This window comes from Salvia hispanica, chromosome 4, assembly GCF_029641045.1.
Source record: "Salvia hispanica isolate PSC_SH4W2 chromosome 4, Shi_PSC_v1, whole genome shotgun sequence".
Taxonomy (NCBI): Eukaryota; Viridiplantae; Streptophyta; class Magnoliopsida; order Lamiales; family Lamiaceae; genus Salvia; species Salvia hispanica.
The window spans coordinates 18,038,404-18,052,760 of record NC_142695.1 but is presented as its reverse complement, the minus strand read 5'-3'; the positions used below and the strand labels follow the sequence as shown (position 1 = coordinate 18,052,760).

At 35.6% G+C, this 14,357-nt stretch overlaps 2 pseudogenes across 1 annotated transcript; both read right to left on the bottom strand.

Annotated features, from left to right (window-relative positions):
* Positions 1 to 269: 269 nt before the first annotated feature.
* LOC148927396 (potassium transporter 7-like) lies at positions 270 to 8,101 on the bottom strand (annotated as a pseudogene). The gene is made up of 10 exons (XR_016128815.1): positions 7,579 to 8,101; positions 6,503 to 6,731; positions 6,131 to 6,379; positions 5,733 to 5,783; positions 4,549 to 4,809; positions 3,933 to 3,985; positions 3,710 to 3,824; positions 3,118 to 3,372; positions 1,449 to 1,972; positions 270 to 1,029 (listed from the first exon to the last, which is right to left on the bottom strand). The product of XR_016128815.1 is annotated as a potassium transporter 7-like (transcript).
* Positions 8,102 to 8,980: 879 nt separating this feature from the next.
* On the bottom strand, positions 8,981 to 12,985 carry LOC148927395 (uncharacterized; annotated as a pseudogene).
* Positions 12,986 to 14,357: the final 1,372 nt, after the last annotated feature.

Sequence of the window (14,357 nt, the reverse complement as noted above, 5' to 3'; positions counted from 1 at the left end):
GTTTCAGAGATATGGACAAAACAAATTAAGTTAGAAGTGTCCTTGACTGATTACATTGCCTTTGAGGCTATGATGGATTTTTAAGTAATTTTATTTCCATTTACACATCATTAGTTTCTAAATTATTGGCAAAGGATAAATATTATAAATTTAAATAAAAAATAATATCATGATACATATTTTAATTTATAGATTGAAATAAAAATCAATAAACACATATAAATTATAAATCAAAATCCCAAAGATAATAGTGTGCAAGAAATAAAAAATAATCAAACAAATGTCCATATTATAAAATTAGGGTTGGAAGTGAAGAATTACATCAACTATGTTGATTACTATATTTGCATTTGGAATCACCTGTTGTGATAATCAAAACAGAAGACTAATAATCTGGCAAGTTGGAAGTGAAGAATCAGCAGACGCTATACAATACAAAACTCCAGATATTACGCGGTTACGAATCTAGTTTTGAACTGCAAAAATGCACAGTTTCACTTTCACACCATGTAAGTCATACCTACCTGTATCAGATGCGAGTGCGGAACGCTCAAATTCGCAGTCCCCCTCCTGCTGTTCTTTCTCAAGAATGCGTAAAAATAATTGATCACGAGCTTCTTTATGAACCAAGAATCCTTCCTTGCTCGAATATTACCATGCCCGAGAAGGTATACCACACCAGACTCCTTTGCCTTGCGTAGGAAAGACAGCTCCTTCTCGAGACTTTGCTCCGCATCAATGCTGAGCTCCTCTGTTTGTGCCTGCTGCTGTTCCTTCACTGTGCTTCCTCCTGAGATAAACTTGCTCGTATCTTTGAACTCCTCGAGGAGAGGGACACCGAGTGAATATACACTCCCATTTGGAGCTATTAGAATTCTCGAGAAAGTTTCTTCTTCAGCTTCAGAGTCATCATCATCACTCTCTAGCGATCTCTCCTGAGCTTCCCGCCGAATGAACTTCTCAAGAGACTCAATCAGCAATTGCTCAAAGGTCTGGTGGTTTTCTTTGCGAACATCCTTGTATCCGTATCTGTTACAGCAGAGGACTAGAGTATATCACAAAATCTTTTTTACACATTATCAAAACAAGTAATATAGCCTACTCAGGCGACAGGCTATCAATGGAAATCTCCAAGTTTTAAAACAAACGGGGAACAAGTCTAGTATCCTAGATGCATTAAAGTTAACAGAGATAACATCTTCAGGAAAAAACCATCCATCATATAGTCCAATAGTACACTACTAAATTAAAACTCAACAATCCGAAGCAGCCTTATACATGCATCTGCACAATCAAGAATTTGTAGCAGCACAGATGCGGGATAACTTGAGCCTCAGGGAATATTAATTAGAAAGAAAATATTTAAGTTCCTGCTGGAGATGATTTACAAGCAGCAAGTTCGACTAGAAAGATATAGATTAAATCACAGCTTATATTGCAGCAGATACCTGGCAACACAACGAAATATGTGGTAGCTTTTGAGGCAGACTCGCCTAAACAGAAACCTTTCACTCTGAGGGACAACAGATACTGGAACATACTTTATACACACAAATATCATCATTGAATGCACAGCAGGTAGTGTTGACAGGAAATGCCCAAATATAGCTGGTACCCCCCTTTGCCAGCTCATTATAAATCAAGCCAATTCCAGGAGCCCTAACAGTTCCAAGGTCGGGACCTAGTTCCCGAAGCACATCCATTGACATCTTCTGCTTCACCTCTGTCTCATATTTTAGCTTACTACCATAGTTCCAAATATACATAATGAGGAATATGACGATGGAAAAGACCAGTATAATCCAACTTCCATCCCCCACACTCCACAAAACTGAAGAAAAGAAAGTCAGCTCTAGCCCCAAGAAAATGATAACAAAACTCAGTACAATGAAAATGTTTATCTGCCAGATAAGAAGCATCACAAGGGTTACTAAGATTGTGGTCATCATCATAACGCCGAGTTCAGCAATGCCTGCAATAAAGAGAAATCAAAATGAGGCGTATGTAGTTTTATCTCAGAAAACTGCTTATGCAAGAGAACCAGAACAATCAAATTGTGTCTTTGCTGTTTCAATTACAATCAAATGGATACAGGTTAAATGCATATTCCAGATCATATATTCCTTCAGTTTATCAAAGCGACAAACACAAATGAGATTCAAATAAGCTTCTGAAGTGTTCTCAAATACAGCACAGTTATTTACAAAATAAATAAATAAAAGATCCAATCAACAGAAAAGTTTGTGCTCTTGAGCTTTACACTTTAATAGTTATAGGTCAATGTTAATATTTCTTACATAGTTACATAATAATATAAAATTAGTAAATACTGGAACAAAAAGTAATCTTGAGACACAATTACCAGTCACTTAACATCTGCGGTAATCTGGAGCAGGTCAAAGTCAGACCTATCTATTCTTGCTCATTAGCCTAATTCCTGTATCATCTTTCTTTCCATGTTTTTGCTTAACCAATGCCAACAGCTTCTGTTTTCCAACTTAATAAAATAAAAGGTCAACCAAGAAGAGAAAAGAGAAACATTACTAAATGTAATCCCTAGTTCATTAGCTTATCTTTTGTATTTTTTTTATGCTCATGTGGTCAAGCTGCCTCGAGAATGATGAGCTGATATTGAGACAAGATTGGACATAAATTAAACAAGTGTTGGAACTTTAAGCTCTCCAAGATACTCAAGTTTGAGCTCAAAATTCAAACTCTCTCTTCTATTCGTGATAAATGCCTGACGATGGAAGCCAACATGTTCCTCCAATTCACTGACATATTATTAGTTTCCTAAATTATATTCGCATAAGTTCTGTAACTCCCATTCCAAGAATCACCCTATTCCTTATTTCTTTTCAATTTTCATGCCATATTTCTTGTTCAATGGTAAATTTTCAGCACCTCCCTAGTCTTGCTTTTACGGAGTGAAAGACAGCACCCCCGAATGTACTCGCTATAATGTTCGCATAAGAAGCATAACACACACATTCAGGACATGCAAACAGACAAAAGAAGCAATTTCATACAGAATATGCAAATGTGAAAAGAGCAAGAACAGATCAGTTCCAGTAGGAATCAAAGTATCAAACTCCAATAAAGTGAAAAGAGAATTACCATATGCATTTCCAATCTCATATATACTTGAGATATTGCAGACTAACACCAGAGTCAGAGCGAGTAGAAACCAGTTCATGACTGGAATATAAATTTGGCCCATGAACTTCCTCGAGGTATGAATAATTTTAAGACGAGGAAAGCACCCGAGTGCTGTGGATTGTTTGATACAAGAGAAAGTTGCCGTTGTCATGGCCCTACTAGCAATCAGTGCTGCTACATTAGCTATGAGAAAAACGGGCCAATAAGCTCCACCTGCATCAAATCAAAGGGGATTCACATATTATTTGCTGAGTGCTGACTGAAACATAAGAGTTTGTCCAACTGAAAGAGCATAAATCAGTCTTGGTGTCTAAGACATGCTGCATCCTAGCAAGGAGGAAACACAACATGCAGTGGAGCTGGGAAAACACAACCAAAATGAGATCCTACCAATGAATTACTTGCTGCATAATGAAAGCATTATCAGTACTCAATATGTGAAATCTGAAACCTCGAAACCAAACCAAATTGTGATGTGCCTTTCTCATTTACTGATTCTATCCAACTATCACACAGATCAACATAATGTAAAGGAAAATATTGTATTTACTTGGAACAGAAGAGAAGAAGGCCTGTGTAGTATCAGCGTGATTCTCCATAAGATATGCAGCTTGACCCAGATAACCCAACAGAAGGCAAGGTAATACAAGGAACACAAATGTAAGCTGTCACAAATAATATTAAGTCTTTCATAAGAACCAAATACAATCCTAAAAGCAAGTTATTAAACTTTAGGCTAAACCTGAAAGAATTTGCAGACTGTCACTACTTACCTGCACTGATCTTACAGAAAAATAGCAAAGATCTGCAAACATTGCCTCGGAACCTGAGTCACATAACTGATCATCAGGAACTAAACAAAAAATATGATACCGGTCTTCTAGAAAATGAAATAATTTTCAAAATAAATGCACGCATTTAGCATCATAGACTTCCATATAAGCTAGCAGCTGATTTTTAGGTTCAGAAATTAAAAGGTTTAGAAATAAGTAGAATACCCAGTTCAATGGTACTCTTAGATAGAAAAAATTTGGGAAATTGAAGTCTAATAATTTATTGGAAAAGTAAAAACACGAAAGATCTCACAAATTAAATGAAAACTACTGGTAATATTTACATCACCATATACACCACAAATCAAAAGGGATGCTTCATTCACAAATAGGTACACAATAACATGCAACATGTGATTTATCATGGAAATAGCCATCTATATTGGACTTCAAACTTCAACAGAATGCAAAGCAAGCCCAGACTAAAAGATATAGTACTAAAAATAGAGAAAGTTGATTTAACTATAAAGCTTAATGATGTTGCAGGATTAAAAGGACAACTGAAGCAAAAAATAGTATAAATTGGAGAAAAAGAATAATGTACATCAGATTCTACCTGTTACACAAAGAATACAGCCCCCTAGAGAATACCATGCCTTTGTTGAATTGCGCTTGAAAAAGTAATAGATATGTAATGGATTAAATGCCTGCAGAACCTTTCTGTCGTACTTGAAAAGGTTGTATATGCCAATGCCTCCAAGAGAACAAAACCAGATAAACAAGGCAGGACCCACTACAATGCCAACTTTACTTGTTCCATACCTCTGTACACTGAACAAAATTATAAGAAATGCAACCGAGATCATCACGACGTGCTCTGCACTTCAGACAAATAAATACCTTCAGTTATGACTATGCTACATGGATCGAACTGAAATAATAATTATACAGCAGAATTTTAAATTTATATCTAATTTTCTAGCAACAGAAACTAAGCTAGGTCATGCACTGTGATATGTATCTGATGTGCAGACTGCAGTAATTGACAGTCCAACTGATTATCTTAGCACATGAGGTTCCACATTCATATGTAAAGTCTAGATGATAAATAAGTACAATCAGAGAGGGCAACCCATTGGTGAATAGCATTGCTGCTACTATACCTACACACTGTACCTTACAGTTGAAGAATCAAAATCCACAACAAGAAGAAATATTCCCATCTTTTTCAGGTTTATGTGCTCTAGGATCAGCTACCTACAGAATCACTATTGATGCACCTTTTCAATGTCATACCACGTCAAAGTATGGAAGCTACATAAAAGATACAAACAGATGAGCACACACGGTTGCATCACCTGACATCTAACGTCTCACAAAAACTGCATACACCATTATTTATCACAGAAGAATAAGAAACCTCGGAGCCCATACACAATGGAGAGATCTCACTTTAAACTGAATCGGCATTACAAAATCCTCTGTTTCACTTACTGTTTGCTTTATTACGTAGGTCTTAATTAGAGATGAGTCAATGCTAAATTTGCCATGACTCTGACATGCTGCTATAGTAGAAGAGGTTACTTACTACTTAGTGAAGTGCAATCATGGTGGAAAGGAGAAGCTATTTTCACAAAACTAACAACATATCATTAGTTTAAGAACCTAGTGTTTCTCAAGTCATGCTTCCTAAAATTCAACAGAAAAACCAAGATAAAAGACTTAAACGAAAACAGAACATAAAACTACATGAGTGTGGGTGACCTTTGTCAATTCAAATAAGTAGAAAAGGATAATCACCTTGCTCAAACCCAGCGATTCCAACTTTTAAGCCACCAACAGCGGATATAACTGCAGAAACATTTTTGAAATAGTTCATAACTACATACTCCCTCCGTCCCATAAAAATAGTTTTCCTTTTCCATTTTGGGCCGTCCCACAAAAATAGTCATCTTCCATTTTTGGCAAGTTTTTTTCTCTTGTTAGGTGGGTGGTTCCATTCTCCATTAACAATACTCCAATCACTTTTTCTTTCTACCTCTTTCTTACTTTACCAATTTTGCATTAAAACCCATGGCATCCCCAAAGTCCCTATTTTTATGGGACGGAGGGAATATAACTCTTTTATATTCAATGGACTACTCAAGAAACAAAACCTCTAGGAATCAAATATATCAAAATGAATTGCTAAAAAGCACCTGACATAGCAGGTGTAACCACACCATCAGCTATCACCATAGAAGTACCAGCAAGAACCAATATAAGAAGAAGCTTTTTCAATGTATGAGAAGCTTCAAGTCTTTCCTTTATTTGCAAGGACCTCTCTAGTTCTGCTGATGGCACTTTAAGCCTGAAGTTTGATATTCGCGCATCTGAAGGCAACTGGTTTGGAAGAAGACCGACTTTGGCATGCCGACATATCAATGAGTAGAGAGCAAATGTGCCACCTACAGGAAAATGAAATAGTAAAAGTCTTAAGAGATTTAGAGAGTGAAATGCGAATAGATGCAGGCAATTTATGGTAAAAAAACACAACCAAAAGAAAAGAAAAAGATCAAAAGGTGAAATACCTTCACCATCATCATTCGCCCAAAGAACAATGAGCACATACTTGATCAGTGAGATCAGAATTAACGTGTACAAAACTAGAGACAGTGCCCCAATAACATCTTCATCTCTGTTTACAGGTGCCTTGCTGAACATCACGCTGAAGGTGTATAAAGGACTAGTCCCCACGTCACCAAAAACAACACCAAGTGTCTGAAATGCAAGTCCTATTCTCCTGCCTAAAGTAGCATCCTGCAACTTTGTTTTCAAAATCAAGGGGCAACAGAAACAGCCTGTTATTCAAATTTAATTGACAGTGAAACTTACTTTTGAATGCGGGTTGTATGAGTATAAGAGTCGCTAAGACTAAGGCATACTGACCTTAATAGTCGGTAAAATTGAGCTTTACAACCAGTGACATGACAACAGAGTAAAATGCTAGTGGGGTCAAAGACTAAAATTCATAAATTATGATCTGAAGCAGCTCTAACATCGACATTATTTGGTTGTAATTAATTTTCAGTTTTCACTGTAAACACGATTATCTAACTTTACACTCCATTGTGGTTTATCTTTCAGGCTAACCTCGTCACAAATATTCAACCCATCATTCTCCAAAACCTCTTTTTCTAGAAATATGTGTCATTATTTGGTCCTTCTTACATAAGAGAACATAGATCAAGGCCCAGATGCTCTAAGAAACAGCAGTTAGTTTCACCTACTCCTACATCTCAGTAAGATTTCGTAACTTTTGGGTGACTTATTTTAGATCAGATTTAGAGAGGGGACAATGTAGAAACATAAACGCCACTGTGTTATCTTCCTACCGTATTTCAGCACTGATAAAAGAGAACCGCTTCACAGTTGCTCTTATTTAGTTGCTAATTGGATAATTCAGTACTTCCTCCAACAACTTACCCGCATTGATCATTGCTTTTACCCCCTCCCCCTGACGGTAAGAAAAGCCTCGTAGAACATGGTGCACGGTAGTATTATTCTTCTTATTACATAAAATCCTCTGAAATTAAGTCTCAAAGAGCAAAACAACGGAAGAATAAAATATCTCAAAACGCAATGTAATTAGAAGGCATAAAGGCACCTGAAAATCATTTCTGTGAGCGCCGGGAACTTCGAGCGCTTCGACATCAAATGAATCAATCCTATGCCCCGTGCGAATCAACCTCTGCTCCGCATTATCCTCGTCGTCGGAATCCCGCTGCGGCGATTCCAATCCGCCGTCGTTGTCGATATCCGAGCCCTCCTCATCCTGATACACCCAGCGCGACTCCATCGAATCCATCGACGATAACCCCCTGTTCTCCCTCTCCGATCCCTCCTCCGCCATCTCTCTCTCGCTCTCTACACGTAGTCGTATTTACTAGATGTACGTATACATTGATTCAACAACACATATCTACGTATGTATGGCTGGCTTATCCTTTTCAAATTATTTATCGCAAAATGTGTGATGATATCGGGTTTGTGCAGCAGAGCATACAATGGTTTTTGGATCTGGTAGTGTGTGTGAAATAAATGCAACAAACTTTGATTCACTCAACGAAGAAAAGGTTGGAGCTCAGATGAGGGGCTGAGACTAACATGCGCCGATGGAAGCTGGCGTAACGTATCGAAATTTTCAGGCTCTGTCCAACCGCCAAACCGATATCATATTCCTATCGCATGTTGGGCCGTTTTCAAGCCCATAAATTGTAGCCCAAACATCAATTTTTTTTTTTTTATTTTCGTATCATGTTGAGCGCGAGTCAATCAGCAGAAATGTCAATGCTTGAAATCTGTGAATTGACCTAATAGCAGTGGCTAGAAATTTTTAATCCTGTAGTAATTTGAGTTAGATTAATCAGGAACCGAATAGGCTGTTCTCATGGGTTGGTTACATATGCAATTATTGTTTTATTCTTGATGCTTCAATAGTAATTTTGATCGAATAAATAACCACACAAATATTTTAAGATATAATTATATACATATACATATGCATGCACTAGTTTTTATTACTAATATAATGAAATAGTAATGAATAAATTTGTATGAAATTTATGTTCTGAATTTCAAAATATTCTTTATAGTTTAGATCAATTTTTAGAAACTTTTTAACAATCAAACACTACTAATAATATGAGTCTCCTATCCATTGATATTACTTCAGTCATTTTTTTTTTCTCTTGCTATACCGATTTCGCATTAAAATTTATGTCGAACCAAAGTTTATTTTTAGAGGACGAAAAGAGTTCATGAAAAAAAGAGAAAAAAAAAATCAAATTACTGATTGAGGCAAATTCTAGTTACTATTTTGGTTAGTAGTAGTATTAGTATATAATGTTTTCCTGCACAGAACATATGTAGTTATTGTTTTGGGGCAAATTCTTCCTCTAACACCTCAACTTCTACCATCTCCCTTTTTCCCTTAACAAACACCGGGAAAAGTGAATATTTTTTGAGTTTATACCAAATCATGCATTCTCCAATCTCTCTTCTTCAACTCACCACATCGTTGGTATCCATATCCTGTTGAACTTCATGTAAGCCCCTGATTCTTCGTTATAAGAAAACCTACGGAAATGGAGAAAGGGAAACACAAGTAAGCCATAAGAAAACTTCTACATCTGGACAAAGCAAATGGCCTATTGACGGACAGCAGTAAGATCATTTTTACATCTGGACGCAGCAAACTGCGTTTTGATGGTCACTTAAAAAAATTCGGGAGCAACTACATGTTTTCCCTAGCAGTGCCTTTTGGCATATTATTCCACTTCAAACAAACCATGACTACTAATAGTAGCATACTAATGATCTTTTCCCATGCAAATCAACCACTCATTATCAGCTAGCAATACGGAAAAAGTATCTTGTTTAATAAAGCATTTTAACTATGAAACAGGCAACTGAAATTGTATATTCATAAACAACATAAAAAGAAACTGAAAGATGAGACATACCCAGAAGACTCATCATATACATAGTCATTCTGCATCTCTCCACCTGCAAGCACATATATGTACAACTTAGCAACAATAACTTTTTTTGGTGACATTATACTTCAAGATTCAGAGATTGAGCATACTCTCAATGGCCTGGACAGAAGGTGACCCATTCCCAGTAGTGGCGGGAATCTCGGCAGCGTTCCCTTCATCATTTCCAAACATGTCAAAAATGTCTTCAGATGTCTCTTTGGCCAGACTTTCTGAGAGACCATGCTTTCTAGCCTTTACTAATTTCCCATAACCATCTGTAAGTTACAATGAGTAATAATTAATAACTAATAATCCAATATAACAATCTTCATAATCTACTTATCAATCTACTGTTTACAAGAAAATTCACCAAATTAAGTACTCCAAAGGCCACTTCCAAAACCAAGCTTTACAAACATATTTTATAATGAGACGAGTACATACCCACTAAGGCTAGACTAGTATAATAAGTAAAGTGGCTAAATAAAAGGTATGGAACTTAGTTACTTAAGATGTAGTGACCATAATTTTCTCATTCAGAAGTGGCTAGATTAAAGGGGCCCAATTTTTAACAGTTTCAGAAAAAGCAATCTCTAAAAGCATGAAAGACCACGGTACATCTCAAATAATCAAAGAAAATCTTTGATTAGCTCGTAGTTTGCATTCATTTTTTTCTTATTTCATGAAATTAGAGAGAGAGATGAGAGAGCAAGGTGAGCTGGAGAGTGAATTCAAAATGGGTCTACAAGATCTAAAGATAAGACCATTGCCAAAAGGTATGATGCCATGTACGTAAATATGAAAGTCATGACTCCTACGACTGGAATAGAATCTTAAAATACAGTAATAAAATTTAAAATAACAATCATGAAGGACTATCGGAAGGGACCAGTTAAACTGATATGTAAGAGTGTGCTAATAAGATAATAAAATACAAAGGTAACAATCATGGAGGAGTATCAAAAGGGACCAATAACACCAATATGAAATGTCACAACAAGACCTGCTTCACGCTCAAAATGTTCTTGCTTTTCATCATAGACATCTGTAGAGAAAACAAGTCCACAAACACAAATGGATAAGTGAAAAGGTCTTAGAGAGGACTTGCAGGCTCTTCAGATAGAAAAAAAAAGAAGAAGAGAAAACTCAACTATAATCTCCCTTCTCCATCAGTTTCATGGCATCTTCAGTTAGCTGGTCAAACAAATGTTTGGTCTCTGTGGACATCTTTTGCCTCTTATCAGTTGAACCTTTTAATCTCCTCAAAGCATGCAAAACCTGGGGGGAGATTGATACCAATGAGATTCCGTTACAAATTTAGCATAACAAGGAGTATTATGGTAGAGTAAAATTCAACTGGAAGAACATTGTGGATATTGATACATTCTGATAAAAACAATGTATATTATGATGATATAAAATATAAGCGGAAGAACACGGCCAGCTCTCTTAATCACTAGTTTAAAGCGCAAATTGAACAAGAAAGTTTGATTGAAAATCATAAGTGGGATATAAAAGCTTATTTTCATTTTTAATTTTAATTTTACTATTCCAAATAAAATATTTATTTCTAAAATTTTGTAGAATGGTAGACTCATTTCATTCAGAATGTCAAAAATCTATCAAGATAATAGTTGATATTGTCCTCCTCTAATTACAAGAAAACAACAATATTGACGTAACACCTATGGAAGAAATTGCCTCAAAACAGTGAAACGTACATCAGTTCCAGCAAAATATCCACAAGAAATTTTCCCAGAACATTTCAAGATGAAGCCAATCATAATGCTAGTGCTCTCACCTCTAAACAAAAATGAACATTCTAGAACATGAATGTAATTTAAATATAAAAAACGAACGGTTTAAATAAAAAACAAGTTTTTGTAAGGAATCTGCACAAGGCATTAACATTCAACGATCTTTGAATCTTGCTCAGCCACTCGTGCAAGCAAATTCATCCCAAAATTTCGTTTTGCTGAGACTAGGTTACACGAGTTGAAGCTAGCAGAAAGCAACAAATGATGCCTATTTTCATGAAAACAAGAAAGCCATGCAATTTTTTCAAAATAAACCATATTCCTGAGTAAATATAAATAATGACTAGAGCTTACTGTTTCTCCAGGCTCAAGAGCATCTGCAATCCGCCTATTTATTACTGCAAGCTCTTCTGTTGATAGGTCACGAGGTTTTTCATCAATATTCATGGAAGCAGACCTCTTTTCGACATACTTCTCATACAAATCCACACTATCAAGCCAGGCATCCTATAAGAGATTATGTGAGCACAATGCAGGATCAAGATAATCACACTGCGAAAAATATTAGTACCTTCATCTCATTCTTATTCACGTATTTAACATAATTTTCATTATCATCAAAGTAGCCCTCTTCTCTCTCGTTTTTGAGATTAAAAGGTTCTACCGGGACGCCTTCATCAATAGATGCCTCACTGTCCTGGCAAAATTAATTCTGACAATTAGTACTAAAATACAAGATTACAAGGAAAGTAAATTATAACCAAAACCAAATACAAGAGGACCATGAAAACAACCTAACTGTGGGGAGAAGCGGTTAACCTCATTCAAGGTACTGTAAGAAAATGAAGGTGGAAGGTCTCAAGCACAAATGAAAAGAATCAATTCAGAGAAGGGAAGCAATTAACGCCAGAGGCCGTCATAAAACATCTAAATCGCAGATGAAAATGTTAAATCACATCTACTTAGAACTTAATACTATTACCCATAGCAACCCAACTATTAACTGGCACACATGAAATAGTACTGTCATCTGGCAGATGCAGAAGGCTGACAGAAACAAGTGCATTATCTATACAGAAAGAAAAAAAAAGTTCAGGTCCAGGAGAAAGGTACTTTGAGGTTATAACTTGGATGAATCCACGAAGTTGATAAATGATCCAACATCCAAGGTTATAATGGCACAAGGAACCAGCAAGAATTTTGGGTAGCAATCAAATTGATTCAAAGTAAAGCTCAGAAGCCATAGGAGTTTCACAATTTCTTGTCCGTGGCTGGCAAAAAAAATTTCGATGAAATCAACCATCCACTTAACTGAGCACACCAGTAAAATAATGTAGAAGGAGTACTGCTCTTAGATACCTGGTACTGGTGTTCTGCTTTGCTTATATCAGTTGCAAAACCGCCCGCACTTTTCCAATCTTACTTCGACTGACAGCACGATTTCTGGCAGCAAGGCAGGGATCCTTCGCAACTGGAAAACCATCGCTCGGTGCAGCATCTTTAACAAAATCTCCCTGTTTCACCTTCTTCTCCCTGCCCCCAGAAAGCACAGTTATTTCGTTTTCCCCATTAAAACAAAGTACCCAAACAGGCTATATTCCGCCATGAAAATGCGACTGAATGAGCGCTTTAAAACGTGTAAACTGCATAGCAGAAACTAGTTCGTTCCGTACATGCACATGCATAGGGAGAGAGAAAATTACGGAGGGGGTTTGCTTGATTCATCGTCTTCGACGAAGGAGCGGTCCGGGTTACCGCGCGATGATCCCTCCGCCATTACACAAGTTGGGAGAGAATGATGCAACGTCGTGTGCTTTTCAAGATCAACGGATGCATGTAAAAATAGGATATAGCTAAATGGGGAAAAAATCTTATTTTTGTGCATCGAGATGGGGTTGAACTAACCAACCTACATGTAAATTTGAGGGTTAAATTTAAAAGGCTAGAGTCCAAAAGTGGTTCTAAATTTATTGTTTTAGCCTATTCATTTAATTTTATGATAATTGCATGTAAAATCGTGAAACTTTTATCAAGTTCTGATTTATCCTAGTATCTTTCAATATTTAAAAATGATAATCACTATTGTTTCAAAATTGTCTCAAGTGTCTCGTGAAAACGTTTTTAATGTAAATTCAATGCTAAATTGGAGCACACGTGTAAAATTTTAGTGTTGTAAATGAATACTAACATAAATATAATATATTAATATAACGATGTGAATGATTAAATGACGTCATTTTGAACTTCTTAAAAAACTAAAAATAACATCACAATTTTAGTCAAGTGAGTCAATTGAGATTTTTTGAAACTTCATGATTTATCATATTCAAATTTTGAAATATGTAGAACAAACCAAAATTTGATCAAATTTCATGATTTGTCATAATCAAATTTTAAAATGTGTGGGATATATACACTAAAATTTGATCAAACCGCATAATTTTATAGATAATTAACCCTTAATCTTAATTAATAATATTCATTTCTCTTATTTTCTATCGACTTAATTAAAATATGATTCGAAACTATTGATAATAAATGGAATGAGTATATATATGATAATACTAAAAGATTTGTTCGCAAATACAATTGTATCATTTTTCTCTCTCTTATTAACCTTATCAAATTAAAAAAAAAATTCTCATATAAAAGTGATCATTATTATTATTCAATAAATGGAAAACAAATCAAGATCTCAATCGTTTACCGTGGAGAGGAATCGGAAGTCGCGCGTCAGTACTAATCGCTTAAACATTTTTTGTGTGTATTGTTTATATGAGTACAAATTATGTTGATGTATATCTAGATCTATATATGTTTCATATAAATCATATCATCACCCCAATTTTCGCTCCACAAATATTTTTTAAAAAAATAAAAAAATAAATGTTTTTGAATTAAGCAAAATAAGAAAGAATATAAAGTATGACTGAAAAAAAAAAATTACCCCTAAAATAATACTCTCTTCGTCTCATAAAAATATATGCATTTTACGCCCGTCCCAATAAAATGTTTAGTGCATTTTCATTTATAGAAAGTTGTCATCAACTTCTTACCCATATAAATCAATTTATTCACTTTTATACCACTATGAAGTTTGACCCACAATTACAACTAATTAAACACTAATAATAATGTGAGTCTCACTA